Here is a 17028-nt window from a genome sequence, read left to right as displayed (position 1 = left end):
CGAGGGACATGGGGGGGTCTCGTGGAATCTGAAGGCCAGGATGCAGCCAGGCCTCAGGAAGGGGCCGCAAAGCCCCAAGAACGCTGAGGTTCATACCCCTCTCCCTCTCAGACTGACTTTTGATCTGGTTTGTACTCTGTCCCAGGTGTCGAGATTTATTGGCAACTGGGGGCAAAAGCCACACCCCGACGCTGAGTGTCCTGCTGCTCATGAATCTAAAGCCGATGCAGGCGGGTCAGGTCCAAGGATCCAGAGGGGGTCCTGCGAGACCAGGCACGAGTGTCCCCGGCCCTCTGCAGGATAGAAATTGAATGTGAGCCAGCAGGAGGTGAGTGCAGAGTGTACTGAAGGTATAGACAGAATGCCGGTACGGAGTGTCTGGGAGACTCCGGAAAGGAAAGGAGAGAATCTCATCTTGCTTGGGGCCTGCTGTGTAGGTCCCCTCAGTCCCCCAGCTGCCCTTCATCAGTTATTCCTCAGAGCCAGGGAGCCTTGGCGTCCACACATCTGTTCCTGGTGGTCTGGTTATTCTCACCTGGTTCTTCCTTAGATGTCGTCTATTGTGCTGGAAGACTTGAGATAAATGTTAACTTCTTGTCCCTTATAAGGAGGACACACACTGTTGGTGCTACAAGGCATGTGTAAAGTGGGGATGCGGGTCCTAGCAGGAATAGGATCAGGAAAAGGAGCGAAAAGCAGATTTTTACAAAGTCCTTCAGTTTCCCTATGTCACAGCTATAAAAAGGCCTTGCATGGGGGCACCTGGGTGGCTCAGGTTTGTGAGCTCAAGCCCCACATCAGACTCCAGAAGGCTGCGGAGCCTGCTTCTGATTTTCTCTCTCCCTCTTTCTCTGCCCCTCCCCCACTTGCACTCGCTCTCTCGCAAAATAAAGAGACAATAAATAAATAAATAAATAAATGCATGCCTTGCATGGCTTTCTGGAAGGTCAGATAGAAACCCGGTGCCGTGCGGGGACTTGGGGACCCAGCTTCTAGACTGCAGATCACTCCCGAGTGTCCAGCCCAGACCTGCCTGATGCTTGACCCTCCTAGCAAGGGCATGGCTCCCACAGGACTTTCCTTCCCACCCATGAGACGTATCCCACTGTCAGTTCCTTAGAGGAGCTCTTGTGTCTAGGGTTAGCCCTCCTGCTGCTGGTGGGTGGTGGGATACTCACGTGTTGGCGTGGGTGTCTGGTTAGGGACCCTTGAAAGCTAACCATTCTCCTGCAAGGTGAGGCTGTTGTTCATTCCCAGGGCCCCTCAAATGTGAGTCCAGGGTGACCGTGCAGAGCCTGACACGGGGCTCGGTCGCACGAACTGTGAGATCATGACCGAGCCAATATCAACAGTCAGACGCTTAACTGACTGTGCCCTCAGGTGCCCTTATTTTTAACTTTTTGAGGCACCGCCGTACTGTTCAGTGGCTGCACCAGCTTGCATTCCCACCAACAGTGCACGAGGGTTCCTTTTTATCCACATTCTCACCAACACTGGTTGTTTCTTTTGTTTTTGATTTTAGCCATTCTGAGGAGTGTGAGGTGCTGTCTCATTGTGGTTTTGATTTGCATTTCCTTGATGATGAGGAATGTTGAACATCTTTTCGTGTGTCTGTTGGTCATCTCTGTGTTTGGAGAAATATCTGCTCATGTCTTCTGTCCATTTTTTAGTTGGAAATTTTGTGTTTTGAGTATTGAGTCGTATTAGGTTCTTTATGCATCTTGGATCACGAACCCTTTATTGGCTATGTCATTGGCACATATCTTCTCCCGTTCTGTAGGTTGTCTTTTAGTTTTGTTGACTGTGTCCTTCCCCGTGCAGAAGCTTTTTCATTTTGGTGTAGTTTCTTTCTGCTATTTTATTGTTGGCGTCTCAGAAGACATCGCTGGAAAAAAGGAAAAAAGTTGTTATGGGCCGTAACAACTTTGGACAGCAAAGTTCTATTCTGTTCTCCCGTTGCTTCCTTCTAGCTTGTCATACGTGTCACTTGTATGTATGCCGTCAAGTCCACGACAACATCGTGCTTTGTGCTTTAAACGGTCAGCTGTACTTTGAGTAAGTTAAGCAGGAGCGCAGACGTGCTTGACATCAGTTCACATGCACCCACCTGCTCTCTCGGCCCCTTTGTGCGTGTCTTGATTTCTAGCTGCTCTTTACTCCTTTGCTTCCGTGGCTTTTTTAAAGCACTTCTTACGACGTAGATCCAGTGGTGGTGAATTGTGTCGACCATTTTTGAATGAAAATACTTTTAACCTGCCTTCGTTTTTTTATTTCCTCGAATTTATTTTTCAGGAGTGACTGAAATGAAAAAATACAGTGGAGTCCCACCATCATGGAAATGGCCTTAAGAGATAAAAGGGTCAGACAAACGTCATCGCTTTCCATTTCCAACCAGTAGTTATCGTTGATAAACAGAGGGCCAACAGTCTGTCAAGAATCCTCAAGAGATGTTCTATGATACAACATGCCTGTTCACAGGGGGAAACACTAGCGTAACTTGCACGAGCTTCTCGACTCGTCACACGAGACAAGCACAGAAGCGCCCCATGCATCTGAGAACGCTGGACTAGCCCCCTTGTAGAAAGCTTTGCCTCCTTCCTTGCGGGGTGTCCTGCTCGGGCAGCGAAGCGAGCCTGTGGACCCGATGTCCGATGAGCAGCGTCAAACAGATGGAAGTCAGCCCCGCAGCCGCTGTGACGGGTCGTGCCGTCACCCGGCTGAGGAACGTGTGTGTATTCTCGGGACCTGGGAGCGACCCCTTTGCAGCGGCACAGACACTGAGGTAGGCAGCTCGGGACATGAGAACACCCTCCACAGCGCAGGCCCTCCATCCCATCGGATTTGTAGATCTCACCCAGGCAGTCGTCGAGGCCCCTGGGTTCCCTCTCCGGTCCAGCTTTGCCCACATCAGCTGCCAGACGGGTATGAACAAAATCCAGAGGATACACAAAACACGGGGATGTGGCCCCAGCGGCACCACCTGATGCCAGATGCCCTGCAAAGTAGCGCCGAACTGGGCTCTGTGGTCCACATCACCCGGGAAGACCCGCTTGTGTTTATCTTTGAAGGCGAAGTCGAGGGCCTGGGTGGGGAAGTATCTGACGACATTGGCCGGTGACCACGCCAGGAGGACAGGACCCCCTGCTCCTTGGGGACACGAACCTCACAGCCTGTGATGCCCTTGCATCGCCGTCTGTGGCGATGTGCTTGCTGGCACCCTGTACCTGCGGCGGCAGCTTGACCCGCTCGGCGGGCACTGTCGTGGTCTCGGAGATGGTCTCGGGCGCTGCACCCGCGAAGGACGCCGTGGCTTCTGTCACGTTCCAAGGAAAGAGGAGGCAGGTGACTGGGGGAATGTGGTAGGAACCGGCTGGAACTCCAGGTCCCTGGGCTGCCTTCGTTTTTTGGAAAGGTGTTTTCAGTAATTGTAGAGTCCCGGGTTGACACGCGTGTTTTCTTCAGCGTGTGGAAGCACACTGTTGCAGTACCTTCTGGCCTGTGTTGTTTCTGATGAGAAATTCACAGTTTTTTCTGGTCCTGTTTCTCTGCCTAGAGTGTGTCCCTTTTCTCTGGCTGGTTTTAGAATTTTTTTTAAAGCCATTGCTTTTTTAGCAATTCGTCGGTGACGTGCTGTCGCGTGGTTCCTCTTCTCTGTCCCGCTGGATGCTTACCGAACTCCTTTACTTCGGGAGTCTCATCAAGTTTGCAAATGTGCAGCCAAGAAGCCTTTAAATATTTGGTCTGCCTCCTCTTTGGAGTCCAGCTGTGTGTATATCAGACAGCTTGACGCTGTTCGATGGTGAGGAAGGTCTGTTTAGTTTTTCAGTTTCTCTCCCTTCCCATGCTTAGGTTTGGACCCTTTCTAATGTTATGTATCCAGGTTCACTGATTCTTTTGTGTATTTTCCAAACTGTTGTTAAGCTTATCCTGGGAATTTTCCATTTCAGATGTTCTATTTTTCGTCTCTGGCAGTTCCATCGAGTTTTACAATCTTTTGCGTGTCCTGGAGGAAACCCCGTGTGGCGAATAGATCTCTTTCTTCTATCTTTGTGCGGGCATGCTTCTCCGTTTTGGGGGGTGTAACAGTTTATTCAACTACCTCCCTGTTAGCAGACACCTGAGTTGTTTCTAGCCTTTAGCTGTGAAAACTTGGACCATAACGCGTGACCTCGAACGTACGTTTTCCATGTCTTAATTGGCCAGTGTGTTTTTGAGGTAGATCCTCGGACGGGGAAACTGTCGATGCAAACGATGGGCGTGGGTCGCTTCTGCAGCGGCTGCCCGGTGCCTTCCCTCAGGTGGCAGGCTGCTGGTATCCTGCTGGCAAAGGCTGAGGAAACCTGTTTCTCTGTAGCTGTGCCAGCAGAGCACAGTGTCCGACCTGTGGAGTCTGCCGGTCTGACAGGTGAGCCTGCTGTCCCTTGACTGGGGGTCGTTTTCCTTCCTGTTTCCCTGATCGTGGAGAAGAAGCGGCCTCGGGAGCAGGAGCTGTGGCTACTCCGGGTCCCGGGCCGTGCTGTGCTTGCGGTGTTTCTGAGCTAAGGAGCAGCCCCCGCCGCGGACCACCGGGTCTCAGTGCATCGGAGACCGACTCCGCGGGGCTCGTCCATTAAAAACAAGATCCTGTCGGTGGGCTGCTGGGTCCGGGAAGTTGGAAGCTGCAGTTGAGGCGCCACCGAGGTGCACACCTTAGAACAGCTGCCAGAGGCAGTTTGGGGTAGGGGCCCAGCTCTGCGCACCTTCTCTGGGATCAAGTGGGTTTCTTCGCGTTATCTCAGAAAGTCAGGCGGCCACAGCCGGGGAGCCCGGAAGGTGGCCCCCGTTCTCAGGTGAGGTGTGGGCTCCCTGGCGCTCTCCTCCATGTGGTCAGCGTAGTGCGCCCACGGCAGAGCGGTCAGGAAGGGTAAGGATCAGAGGCCCCCAGAGTAGTGCCTGGCACGGAGGAGTGGCCACGTTGCGTGGACCGCCCCCGTCCTCTTCGCTGGTTAGAACGCCCCTGTGCGAGGTGTCGGGTGGGCCGGGGTAAGAGAGGGGAGGGTCAGGCCCTGGGCTCCGAGTGAGTTCTCGTGGCTGCCATAACTGGGTCCCACAGGTGGGCGGCTTAGCCGTCAGACATTTACTTCTCGCGGTGCTGGAGGCTGGGAGGCCGGGAGGCTGGGAGGCCAGGACGCGGGTGGGGGCAGAGCGGGTTCCTCCTGAGGCCTCTCTTCCTGGCCTGTATGTGCCGACTCTGTGTCCTCACCTGGCCGTCCCCATGCGTGTCTGTGTCCGGCTCTCGTCTTCCTAGGAGGACACGGGTCATGTTGGATCAGGGACACCCTAGTGACCTGCTTTGGCTTGACCACCTCTGTAGACCTGACGTTCAAACACAGTCACATTCTAAGGGGTTAGGAGTCAGGGCTTCAACAGACGAACTTGTAGAAAACGATTCCTTCCATAGCAGCCCTTGGTTCTGTTGCAAATCCCCCCAGTGTGTCTCCGTAATTAATCCCTGTTGTTTTGAGGGTCGGAGGAAATGCCGGGGGCACGTGAGGTCGTGGGAAGGGGGGAGATGCAGGCCAAGCCAGGACTGTGTGTCCCTCTGCATCCCTGACACTTAAGTGCACACTGGTCCCCGGAGATGCTCCCCAGCCTCCTGTTGGAGGGGGCTGGTGTCAGAAAGGGGAGGTCCAGTGTCCCCCAGGAGGGTCTCAGGAGAAAGGGCGGTCCAGTGTCTTGCTAGGAGGTCTCAGGAGGAAGTTTGGCCTGTTCAGGTGTCGGGAGCTGGGTGGGGGGAGGGGTCCCTTGATTCCACTGCCCCCGGGGCAGCGCTGATGGTCCCCAGGGTTAGGCCTCATCAACAGCCCCGTTTCCCGGTGGAAAATCAACGAGATTACAGGTTTCAGCCTTAGAACACACGAGCACTATTATTATCTTACAAAAAGCCAGGCTGGCCTTCCCACAACGCTTTTAATACGACTTAGTGTCAATGTTGGGGTTCGCGGTTACCTCAGGAAACCCGTCTTGAACAAGTAATGGATTCTATTCTCTGGAACACACGGGCCGCCAAACAACGTCTGAAAGCCGACTGGCTCATGGAAACAGCTCTTTCAGTGGCAGGAAGAAGTCAGCCGGAGGCTGTGCCTAATGCTTGATCAAGCTTCCTTGTCTCCCATGCTGACATTTCCCCGACTCCCAGCCTGGGCTCTGATTGCGGGTGTAATTGCCCCTCGGTCACGAGTGGTAATGACCGCTCTGGACCTCCCACGTGGTAAGCCCAGGCGCCAGGGCACCGGGCCTCCCGGGAGCACGGGCACGCTGCCACAGGCTGAGGGGCACCGGTGGACCCTCGGAAACCACGCCAGGTGCACGCGTGGAGCAGGGCCTCGGAGGTGGTGCTCTTAACTTGAGGTTCGGCCCCAGGGCACCCGACATTCCTGTCCGCTGGTCTGGAAGGAAGAGACGCCATGTGAAGGCGCTGTCCTGAGAACAACACGCATCGATTCTGTTCAGTGCCCACGACTTACCCACGTTGGAGCGATTTGCACACAAGGAAACTGAAGCAAGAAGCCTCTGGGGCTGGGGGCCGGGCCACCGACGCCCCTTGAGCAGAGCTCGTGCCGCCTGCCACCCCCTAGTGTGTGAAGGGCTGGATGGTGGATACACGAGGATCTGGAAGGAAGGAAGGGGGAACTGGTGATGTGTGAGTGCTCCCCAGGCAGGAGAGCAGGGCTAGGGGTGCCTCGGGAGGGCACAGGGTCCTGCCTCTCTAGAGACCGAGCCATCTAGAAGGGGTGGATATGCCTGTGGCTGCGGAGTCCTGGGGCTTCCCACAGGCGGGAGGCCCCAACATGGGCTGTGTCTCAGGTCCCGGAGCCGCAGGAGCTGGGCTGGCCCGGAGCAGAGGGAGCACCAGGGTGGTCAGCAGCGCCCCCACGCACCTGCAGACTCGGGGGCCCGTCAGTGAGGAGAAGGGTCCCCCAGCTGTGCCCACGTGGCACCATGGGTGGCCACGCACCTACAGCAGCAGTCACACCAAGAGGAAGAAACCACAGAAGCCAGGAAGGTGACAGCGCATCTGTGATGGGGGTAGAGAGTCGGGAACTCAGATGTGGCTTGTCCCAGACGTGGTGCCCAAGACCCGGGGTGAGGATAGGCAGGAGGGGCCGTGTGTCAGGCAAGCTGGGCCAGTGAGCGCTGGGTGCTTTGGTGGCGGCTGGGCAGGGGTCCCGTGCACGTCCCTGCCTGGCCCCTCCAGGGACTGACCCAGCTCAGAGTGGCCTTGGGGGCCCTCGGGGCGGGCAGTTTATGCCCATCTGCTTACTGCTGTTGGAGGGTTTTCCTTTCAAGCGACACGCCACGCACGTAAACATCTGTAACCAGACTGAATTCAGCCCCGGGTTGCGGAGACGGGTTCTGGGCTTCAAACATGTCCACCGCTCATGACAACGCCCCGCCCCACCCCTGCAGCGCCCCAGATGTGGGCAAGCAGACCTCACGTGCAAAAGCAGGTTCCCACCGCTGAGGGCACCGAGGGCAGTGCTCTGGTGCCCTCCAAGGCATCTCATGAGGAAACAGGTCGCGGGGCATGCTGCTGCCCTGGGGAGGGGCCGTGGCTGCGGCCACCAAACTGTCCCCACAGCCCCAAGGCTGGCCATGCTGGCATCTGTCCTGTGCTACAGGGCACTCGCTGTGGTGGTGTTTGTAGCAGTGAGGATCGGAGACGGCCGGAACGCCCAAGTGCAGGAGAGCGCCGGCGACGTCCAGATGCGGAGGGAAGGACGGCTGTGGAAGGAGCAGGCAGCTGTCTCCTGAGAGTGAACCGAAGTGAAAACAGAAGGTGTTAACGCACCTAGTGTTCATCCAGTTACAGGGAAGCGAAACGTCTGGGGGAGCGGCCACGTGGGAGGTGAGGCAGGGCTGGCGGGCCGGGCCTCTGCGGGAGGTCCACACACGTAGAATCAGAGAGAAGGAAGCAGGCCGATGCTAGTGTGGACGTTGGCAAAGTGCGCTGTCCCCGGAGCATCTACAGATTGCAAGGCTTAGAGTAAGAGGAATCTGGTCCCTTGAGTCCTGGAGGCCAGAGTCCACGGCCATGGAGTGGGGAGTGGGCACGTTGGCTGCGGGGGCTCTGAGGGCAAACCCCTGGGGGCCTCCCTCCCGCTCCTGGGGCTGCTGGCATCCTAGGTGTCCCTGCTTGTGGCTGTGTCAACCCTTCTCTACCCGTCTCCACCAGGTGTCTGCGTGTCCCTCTTCCTCCTGCGAGGATGCCGGGGGGGGGGGGGGGGGGATGGTCGGCCAGGGCACAGCCGGCTCCAGGGTGGTCCCATGTTACCAGACGAGGCCCTGCTCTGAGGTTCTTGGCAGACGTGGATTTGGGGGCCCCACTCCACCACTAACGGGTGTAGTGGGAGGCGGGGAGACTGAGCGAGAGAAGTGAATTGTCCCACTGACGCGGAGCATGGCACTGTGTCCTCAGTGGGATGGACTCAGAGGACCAGAGAAGATCTTTGCTTTAATGGTTTTATTGTCCAGCTTTTCACTCTGAAATCATTACTTACAAAATACGTTACAAAACGCGATGGAAGACGGACGTGGCCCACAGTGGCTCCCCGACAGCAGCGGCCGTGAGACTGGTCTCTGCAGCCTGCCCTGCGCTCCTTTTCCGGGCCGGGACCTGACCCAGGGCACAACCGCGGTCAGTGTCTCTTGGGTCTCCCCCGGGGGCGGAGCCTCGTCCTCCGCACGTTTGGGGGCATCGGCCATGGTGAGGTACGTGTCCCAGCCTGGGCCCGTGTGCTGTTTCCTGGCGGTCTTGCCGAAGCCCTGCCGGGCCCCACTTGGGAGCGTCGTGGCCAGGCGCTCGCTGTGTCATCCTGACCGCTCGGTGACCCGGCGTCTGCGGCTTCTCTGCTGCAAAGTTACCACTTCCCGCTTCGGTACCTTGTGAGGACCTGCCTGCTGACTTAACGCCCCTGGGGGTCCTGCCTACGGCACGATCGCTGGCCCTGGCGTTGGCCTCGGGTTCTACTGTCCCCAGCACTCTGCCAAAGGAGGAGCTTGCCCCGCCTTCCCTCTGTTGTGGACTTGTGGGCACTTGTTTTGTTCAGTGGTGCCAGGGCTTGAACAGGTGTGTCCCCCGGATTCATGTGCCACAGCCCTGACTCTCGCTGTGATGGTCAGGAGGCGGGCCTTCCGGAGGCGCTTGGGTGGGACGGGGTTCCCGGGTGGGCCCCAGGGTGGGATCGGCGCCCCCATAGGAGAGACGCCGGAGCGTGCGCTCCGCCCACGTGAGTGAGGGTGGCGCCTGGAGGCCCTGCTCTCAGAACCATGAGGAATAAAAGTGTCTGCAGACTCCCCAGTCTAAGGCACTTCCCTGTGGCAGCCGGAGCTGGGACGGGGGGCTCCGGGCCACTACCGGCATTGTTAGCTTTGCACAGACTGTGGCAAACCTGGCCTGTGGGAACCTTCGGGCCGGCTTGGGTCCTTCCCCCAGCCCTGCGGTCGGGGTGCGCCCTGGCCCTGCGGCTCTCACGTGGCCCAGCCTCCTGGCACTTGGTCTCAGCTCCGGAGCCAACCCCCCCCACCCCCGCCCCGTGGCAGGTGGATGTTAGACCCCGGGCTGTCTGGGAACAGAGCTGAGGGCTACCCCGCACCACCCCCCAGGCACCCAGCCCATCCGTTCCCTGCAGCCTCTCTCTCTCTCTCTCTCTCTGCTGCTTCTGTCTCCCGAGGCGACACCCTCCTACCCCCAGGGCCTCGTGCTCTGCGGGGACTTCGTTCAGAGCTCCACGGCCGCCACCCTGAGACCCTTTAATGAGCTTTGAAAAGGGCCCCTGGGTGCTCATTTTGTGCTCTGCCTGCAAATGATGCAGCGGGTTCTGATTATCTGCTGCTTGCTCGGTTCGAGAACACGCACAAAGTAATTTCAGGCTTGCTAACTCCTGTCTCTCAGCGAAGAGAGGTTTCCTAAGTAGGGCACGGTGTCCAGACGCAGGTCCCTCTGTCTTGCAGCATACGGCCAAAATACTGGCTAAATACCTGTTAGCGTGGAGTGGGACCCCCAAACCCGTGTCCGCCCGGCCTGGGCCTGCTGGGGGTTGGGGGTCAGGCATCCCTCCACCTGTGGACGTCCCCACAGGCCTCAGAGCCACTGCTTAGGGCAAGGAGGGGCTGGGGTGGGAGGTGGGAGGCAGGACCGAGGGGCATGGAGTTGGGGGCAGGTGCCCAGGAGGTGGGGTGCTGGCCCCCGGGGGCTCTGGCTGGGTGGAGAGAAGCTGGCCTCGGCGGTGGCGGGCCGGCGTGTGTGGGGGAGGCTAACTCACCTCACCAGACAGGCAGTGGCCTTGCGTCTGCCCCGGGAGGGAGGCGCAGGGAAGGGGACGGGAGCAAGTGAGCGCACCTATGGCACAGCAGCCCCGGGGCCAGCTTCTTGCACACACCCCTGGCCTGCCGAGGCTGCGTCGCTGGGACCCATGGGGCAGCGGCAGCCCCTGGCCGTGGTCAGCAGGACAGCTCAGCTGGTAGTTTCGATCTATTTGCATCTCCAGCTAGAAAGTCGCGTGGAGCCGTCAGAAAGCTACTCACTGGATTAAAAACCCACCCCTTCTACGTGCTGGAAACACCCTCTCAGGAGCCGGTGGCCTGCAGAGCGTCGTCCTGGGGCCGGGACCCACGCCCCCACCTGTCGGGCCCCTTGCTAGGGTTCAGCTCCCGTAAGGCTTCTGACAGCTGCCCGGGCACGGTGAGGGAGCAGAGGGAGTGGAAGAGGCCTGTCCTCCCCTGCGGTGCGTCCCCCTCGGTGCACAGACCCCAGAGCGCCCCCCCCTTCCCCCCCCCCCGGCGGCTGGAAGAGTTAGTTTGCCGCCTTCTGGAATGGATCTGTAGGTGACTATCACCTTTTCCTTGTCAGCTTTTAAAATGATCATTTTGTGTATAATAGAACTTTTTAGAATCTTCGATTGAAGTTTCTTGTGTGAAAAAGGCTTAACGGATATCCGAATGTTTAATAGCTGGTGGATTGTAACCCGCCTTTGAATGCGTTTGTCGAAAAGCCTCTCCAAATATTAGCCTTTGATCCAGACGGGGAAGGAGTGTGCAGTGAGGCCCCAGGGCGGAGGCGTTCTGGTTTGAACCCGACGAAGCGTCTGCCGGACCCTTCATCCACACGACTGATAACTTGAAGAGAGAGGAATTTAGCTCCTGGAATAAGTAAAATTATTTAGATTCTAGACAAATACACTTAGTGCATAAGTCAATACTGGCTGGGTTTTTAAAGTTCAGTTATAGAAACAGAAGTCCTTTGCATTCTGTTTGGAAAAGCCAGATTTCTAAGCAAATAGCATTTGTGCTATTTTTTCCCATGCCTTCTGTTCACCCTGTGTGCTTGGAGGGACACCTGAGGCAGCCGTCCCCAGGGGGGCAGCCTTCCTGGAAAACACCACCCCCTCAAGAGCAGGGGCCTACTCAGGGCAGAAGTTCCCAGTGTCATGACGGTCCCGTGGTAGTCTAAACCCCTCGGGGAGAGCAGGGGGAAGCCGGGAGGAACAGGAGGGATGTCTTTGGTCCCTCGTACGTTGCTGGAAGACTGGAGCCTGGGGAGACTCAGAGTCTGAGTTTCTGAGCAAGTTCCCCTGGGTGTCAGACTCACGGCTTTGTAACAGACCAAGTAAAGTCACAAGAAAGGGACTCTGCCCTTTCTGGGCTACGCCGCAGCCCGCGCGGGGTGGATGGCCGTGGGGGCATTGCCGTCCCCGCGTGACTTCCTGTGGGGTGCCCAGGATGTGCACCACGGCTAGCCAGCCTCCGCTGCGATCTTGGCTCTGGCGCTGTGGGAGGCGCTGGCTGGGCGCCAGGGCAGGGGTGGTGGGGAGGCCTGCCCCTAGGCCAGCTCCTGTGTCCCCTGCACAGACCGGCCGTTCCCAGGGGCCTCTGTGAGTGACCCCGGGTCCTCTAGTTGGGTGGAGGTGACAGATCCTACCAAGGATCCTGACTGACACAGCGTCCTACACTCGCTTAGGAGTCTGAGGTTCTGGCTTCCCTCCCCGGAGACACAGAGGTACCGGCCGACACCAGGCTGCATTTCTATGTGATTGAACGGTTCTCTAACATCAGCAGCCTCTGCTCTGCTCTGCACTCATTCCCCTCACCTGTTGACCCCTGGCCAGTGCATGCAGGTGTCTGTGACCTGTGGCCCCAGGGCCCTTGATTCCTGCTGCAGACAGCAGTGCATATTCCTACACTAAAGGCTGGGAGGCCTTCTGCCCAGGGAAACGGGGGTAACTCAGCACCCCCCCCCCCCCGCCCCCGCAGTCCACCGGGGCTCCGTTGCCTTTCTGTCGTGTACCTGGACAACGAGGGCAGTCTGCTGTCCTCAAATCCCCCTCTTGGCCACCCCCACCCCTCGGGACCCAGTCCCTTCTCAGACTTGCCTGCCCTGGGCCTTCCCCTTCCCCACCTGCCAGCTTGGGCCGAGGGGCGGAGTGGGACCTGGGGTGACCCACATCCTGAGCAGATCAAGTGGTTGCCCGCCCTACGGAGGGGGTGCAGGGCCCCGAGTCTTCAACCTGACCTGAAAATTCGTGTCTCCCTCTCTCCTTCTCCCCGCCCCTTCCTCCTGCCTCGCCACCCCTTCCCCTGCTCTGTCTCTGTGTCTCTCCATCTCTTTCTGTCTCTGATCCTCTCTCGCTCTCTCGCTCTCATGTGCACACACCTGAAGCACATGTTCCACACAGTGGAACTTGCCCTGTTCTCAGGTGCACTGACTCGTGTTTTCTGTTTTGTGAAAATGAAGAATGAAGCCAGACTCACTAAATTGAAATATTCTGCCATTTCCATTCTGTGTAAGGACACCAAAAATGGCAGTTGAAAGAAGGCCATGGCTCTCGAGCTTGGATGAAGGGACTGCTCCCCCGCCCAGCCAACTCCGCACCGGGAAGCTGGGTGGGGGGGAGTCCAGGCAACCCCCCACCCCCACCCGCAGACACAGGTGGGGGAGCCGCTGGCTTTTGTTTTGTTTTCCCAGCCCTGGGGTGAGCCTTCTCTGTGCAGTCAGGTGGGCTGGGTTTTAGGACCCTGCTCTGCGGGGCGAGCGGGTGCCCCAGGCTTTGTGCTACGGTTGTGACCCAGGGGTCTTTGGGAAGAAGAGGGCAGCGGGCAGTGTCTTCCATGGGGACAGTGGCGCACAGGACTTACTAATTAACTGTATCTCAAAAAAGGCAACCTCTTTTTCTGCTGTTAGTAATCAGGAAGCAGGTAAAAGCCATGAACTTTGGCTGGTCAGATGCATCTACAGAGATTAAAGCGGGATTGTGGAATAAATATAAGAAAAGCCAAACACGGAGAATCCATTTACTCTGTAAATCACCTATTTCACGGATACAGAAACTTTATTAAAATGCTTCTCTCAAAGGAAAAATTACATGGCTTTTCTGGGCTTTAACAGCCAGACTTTGTGTCTAAAGGTCACTTGGTGAAGAGCATAAATCCGATGGTAAAGTGCAGCGTGGACACAGGGACTGAGACCTGCGTAGACAGGATATGGGGCAGGGGCAGGCTCTTCCCTCCCAGGGAGCTTGCTTTCTGCAGGAGGTTAGTGTGGGGAGAAAACATGGCTTCAGGGTTTGGAGGTTAATTTCACTTGTATTAAAGAGTACCATGTCCTTGAAGAATAAATGCTAAATATAGCATTCATGTCAAGTCCCGCAGCAGGGATTTGAGATTGGACCAGAACGACACACTTTTAGGTGTAATACAGGACCTTTCACTCATTCATACTCCCGTCCAGCACCTATGCTCCCATCCATCCACCTACCTGCTCATCCATCCAAGTACTCTTCCATCCATCCATCATCCATTCATCCAATAATCCACCCATCCAACCATCCATCCATCATCCATTGTCCATCCATTCACCCATCATCCATCCATCCATCCACCCATCCATCCATCCATCCACCTACCTGCTCATCCCTCCAAGTACTCCTCCATCCGTCACCATTCATCCATCCAACCATTCACCCATCCATCCTTCCATCCACCCATCCACCATTCATCCATCCATCCATCCACCCACCCAACTAACCATCCATCCATCCATCCATCGTCCATCCATCCACCCATCCATCCATCATCCATCCATCTACCATCCATCCACCCATCCAACCATCCATCCATCATCCATTGTCCGTCCATTCACCCATCATCCATCCATCCATCCATTCACCTACCTGCTCATCCATCCAAGTACTCCTCCATCCATCCATCATCCATCCATCCAACCATTCACCCATCCATCCATCCACCATCCATCCACCCATCCAACCAACCATCCATCCACCCATCCATCCAACCATCCATTGTCCATTCATCCACCATCCATCCACCCATCCATCCATTCACTATCCAACAACCCAGCCACCTGCCCATCAATCACCCATCTGCATATTCATCTATCCATTCCTCCATCATCTATCCATTCATCATCCACCCACCCACCCACCCTCCCATCCATTCCTCTAACTCCTTCTTCCTTCTTTTCTCCCCTTCTTCCACCTATCCTTTTGTTCATCCATCTACCCATTCACCAAATCCCCGCCTATCCGTTCATCCACCCGTTCATGTAAATGCCCACCCATTAACTCATTTTTGTGTAAATATATATTAAGTGCCACTATGAACCATGCGCGGGGCCTATTCAAGACATTGGCAGAAATGATAAGACCGACTCCTCAGTCCTTGCTCCCAGGGGAGCTCCCAGCCCACTGAAGAGAGAGACAGCACTCCCCTTCCATGGGGCGCCTGCTGGGGCCAGCTGGGGAGAGTGGAGGGGTTTAAGAAGCAGTACCAGGGCTGAGCCCAGGAGCAGGGGTTAGAGCAGACTTCTAGAGGTGATGTCCAAGAGAAGCAGGGATGGTGTGAGGATTCGGTGGTTAGAAAGTGGGGGATGGGAGTGGAAAGGAGATTGTTCTAGACAGAGGGACAGGCAGAGGAGAAGACCGGTGAGGTGGACCCCAGCATGTGGTGACAGGGAACCTGAGTTCCCATGCTGGGCAAACCCACCACCTATTCTAGTTCCCTGGGGCTGCTGTCACAGAACAGCCAGGGCCGGGTGGCCTAAAACAACAGAAACATACTCTCTCACTATCCTAGAGTTCAAGTTTGAAGGCAAGCTATTGGCAGGGCTGTCCCTTCCCCAGGGCCCTGAGAGAGAGTTCCTCTATCCCATGTTCCTCTCCTGGCTTCTGGTACTGACCTCTGGTCTCGGGCCACATCGCTCCATACTGTCCCTTTGTGGTCACATGGCCTTCTCCCTGCGCGTCTGCGTCTCCGTCTCTCTCCTCCCCCTGCAAGGTCACCAGACACGGTGGGTTACACGGACCTCCTTCCTATGACCTCACGTTAACTAATTACGTCCCGTTAAATGTCTTTCCCACGTAGGACACCACTTCACATGTGCAATGACAACCACTTGTGCTGTCGAGTGCGTGGGGCCACGGAAACGCTCATGGGCTCAAATGTCCTCCAGAACCACCCCAGCGTAACAGTAATTACATCTCCAAACAAGGTCCTGCTCTGACATGCTGGGGGGCCACGAGTTCACCTCCGATACCACCCCCGAGGTCACTGCCATCTGCCACAGGTCCTCTCCTGCTAAGCTGGACCGCGCTCACCCCCGGGCTGACCGGCATTTCCGCTGGTCCCCTTGTGCATTCATAAGCACTCGCACGTGCTCCTGACAGATGTGCACACGCTTGGGGGGGCACATAGTTGGGGGTGGAATTGTGGCATTTGGGGGGGCACGTCATCCCCGGTTGGTACTCCTGAGCAGCAGGGCCTGACGTGGGGGTGCGCCCGATTCGGAAAGGGGGCACCCTCAGGAGAAAGCGAGGGGGAGGGGTGGCCAAGAACAGGTCTGGTTTCAGGTGCAGTGGAGCCCGGCCCGACCCTCGGGGGGTCCGGAGCACACTTGTGCCTCAGGTGGGGTGCCCGGCTTGTGTACACTCGGCTCGGCCGGGGCTTGGCAACCGGCCACTCCCGGGTGGGCCTTGAATGCCAGGCCTCTCTGGGCGAGGCAGTCCCTGGGGTGCTCCGGACCTAAACTGCTAGGCTGCAGCCCGGGCAGGTGGGGAATGGTCACACCTGGTGGCAGAAGAAGTACCACACGTGGGGTGGGGCTCCGGAGCACCCAAAACTGGGCTTGTGACGGTACGTTCAACTTTGTAGGCCGTGCAAACGCTTTCCCGAGTAGGTGTGTTCATTTGCTTTCCTGCCCGAAATGTACGGGGCTCCCTGCCCCTGCCTGCTCACTGGCACGGGGCGGGGGGCGGACTTCTCAAATTTCGCCGGTGGGGCAGGTGACGGGTGGTGTCAGGTTGTGGTCTGCCTCGCACATCCCCGCTTCTTTAACAAGTCTGAGTACCTTTCCGTAGGCACATCGGCCACGGGGATACGCGTCCTCTGCTCTGCACCTGCCCGTCTCCCTACTGGGTTTTTGTGGCGTCGTAACTTATAACTTACGCGCATACTTGTGTACGTTTGGTTTTCCTCCAGGGCTCCTGGCTCACAGCTCCCAAAACTCTTGGAGTTTCCTGAGAGAAGAGTCATGGGAGCATCTCGTGTTACAGCATTTGGTCTCTGGTCCTCGGCTCCTGAGTCACTTGCAGCCACCAGGGTGAAGTGTGTGTCTTACCCGCAGCCCTTTCCCAGCCCCGCTGGGCTTACTTGACGAGGGCGCTGTGGGAAACCCCGAAGGAGCACTGGTTGCCAGAGGAAGCCCCCTGAATTGAGGGTTGGAAGATTCAACCAGTATATTCCCCTGGTTTCTGGGGGAGCCTCGGCTGGGGCTGGATCAGCGACCAGTGGCCCGTGACTCAGTCCACCACAGTGCGCAGTGAAGCCTCCTAAAACCCGGAAGGACGGGGTTCAGGGGGCATCCCGGCTGGCGGGCCGGACCGCTCCGTGCAGCACCGTGCTGGGCCCGAATCCCAGAAATCCTTTGGCTGGGGACGTCGCCCTGTGTATGTCTTCCTCTGGCTGTTGACCCGTCAC

General features: G+C 57.2%; 1 long non-coding RNA gene and 1 pseudogene across 1 annotated transcript; one reads left to right on the top strand and one right to left on the bottom strand.

The window, feature by feature from the left end:
* Positions 1–2485: 2485 nt before the first annotated feature.
* LOC106985114 (ADP/ATP translocase 2-like) lies at positions 2486–3458 on the bottom strand (annotated as a pseudogene).
* An 807-nt stretch (positions 3459–4265) lies between these two features.
* LOC128311636 (uncharacterized) lies at positions 4266–10938 on the top strand. Its single transcript, XR_008290165.1, has 2 exons — positions 4266–4405; positions 10530–10938. It is a non-coding gene; the product is annotated as an uncharacterized LOC128311636 (long non-coding RNA).
* Positions 10939–17028: the final 6090 nt, after the last annotated feature.

This window comes from Acinonyx jubatus, chromosome A1 (assembly GCF_027475565.1).
Source record: "Acinonyx jubatus isolate Ajub_Pintada_27869175 chromosome A1, VMU_Ajub_asm_v1.0, whole genome shotgun sequence".
NCBI lineage: Eukaryota > Metazoa > Chordata > Mammalia > Carnivora > Felidae > Acinonyx > Acinonyx jubatus.
This window is presented reverse-complemented; position numbering and strand designations above follow the sequence as displayed.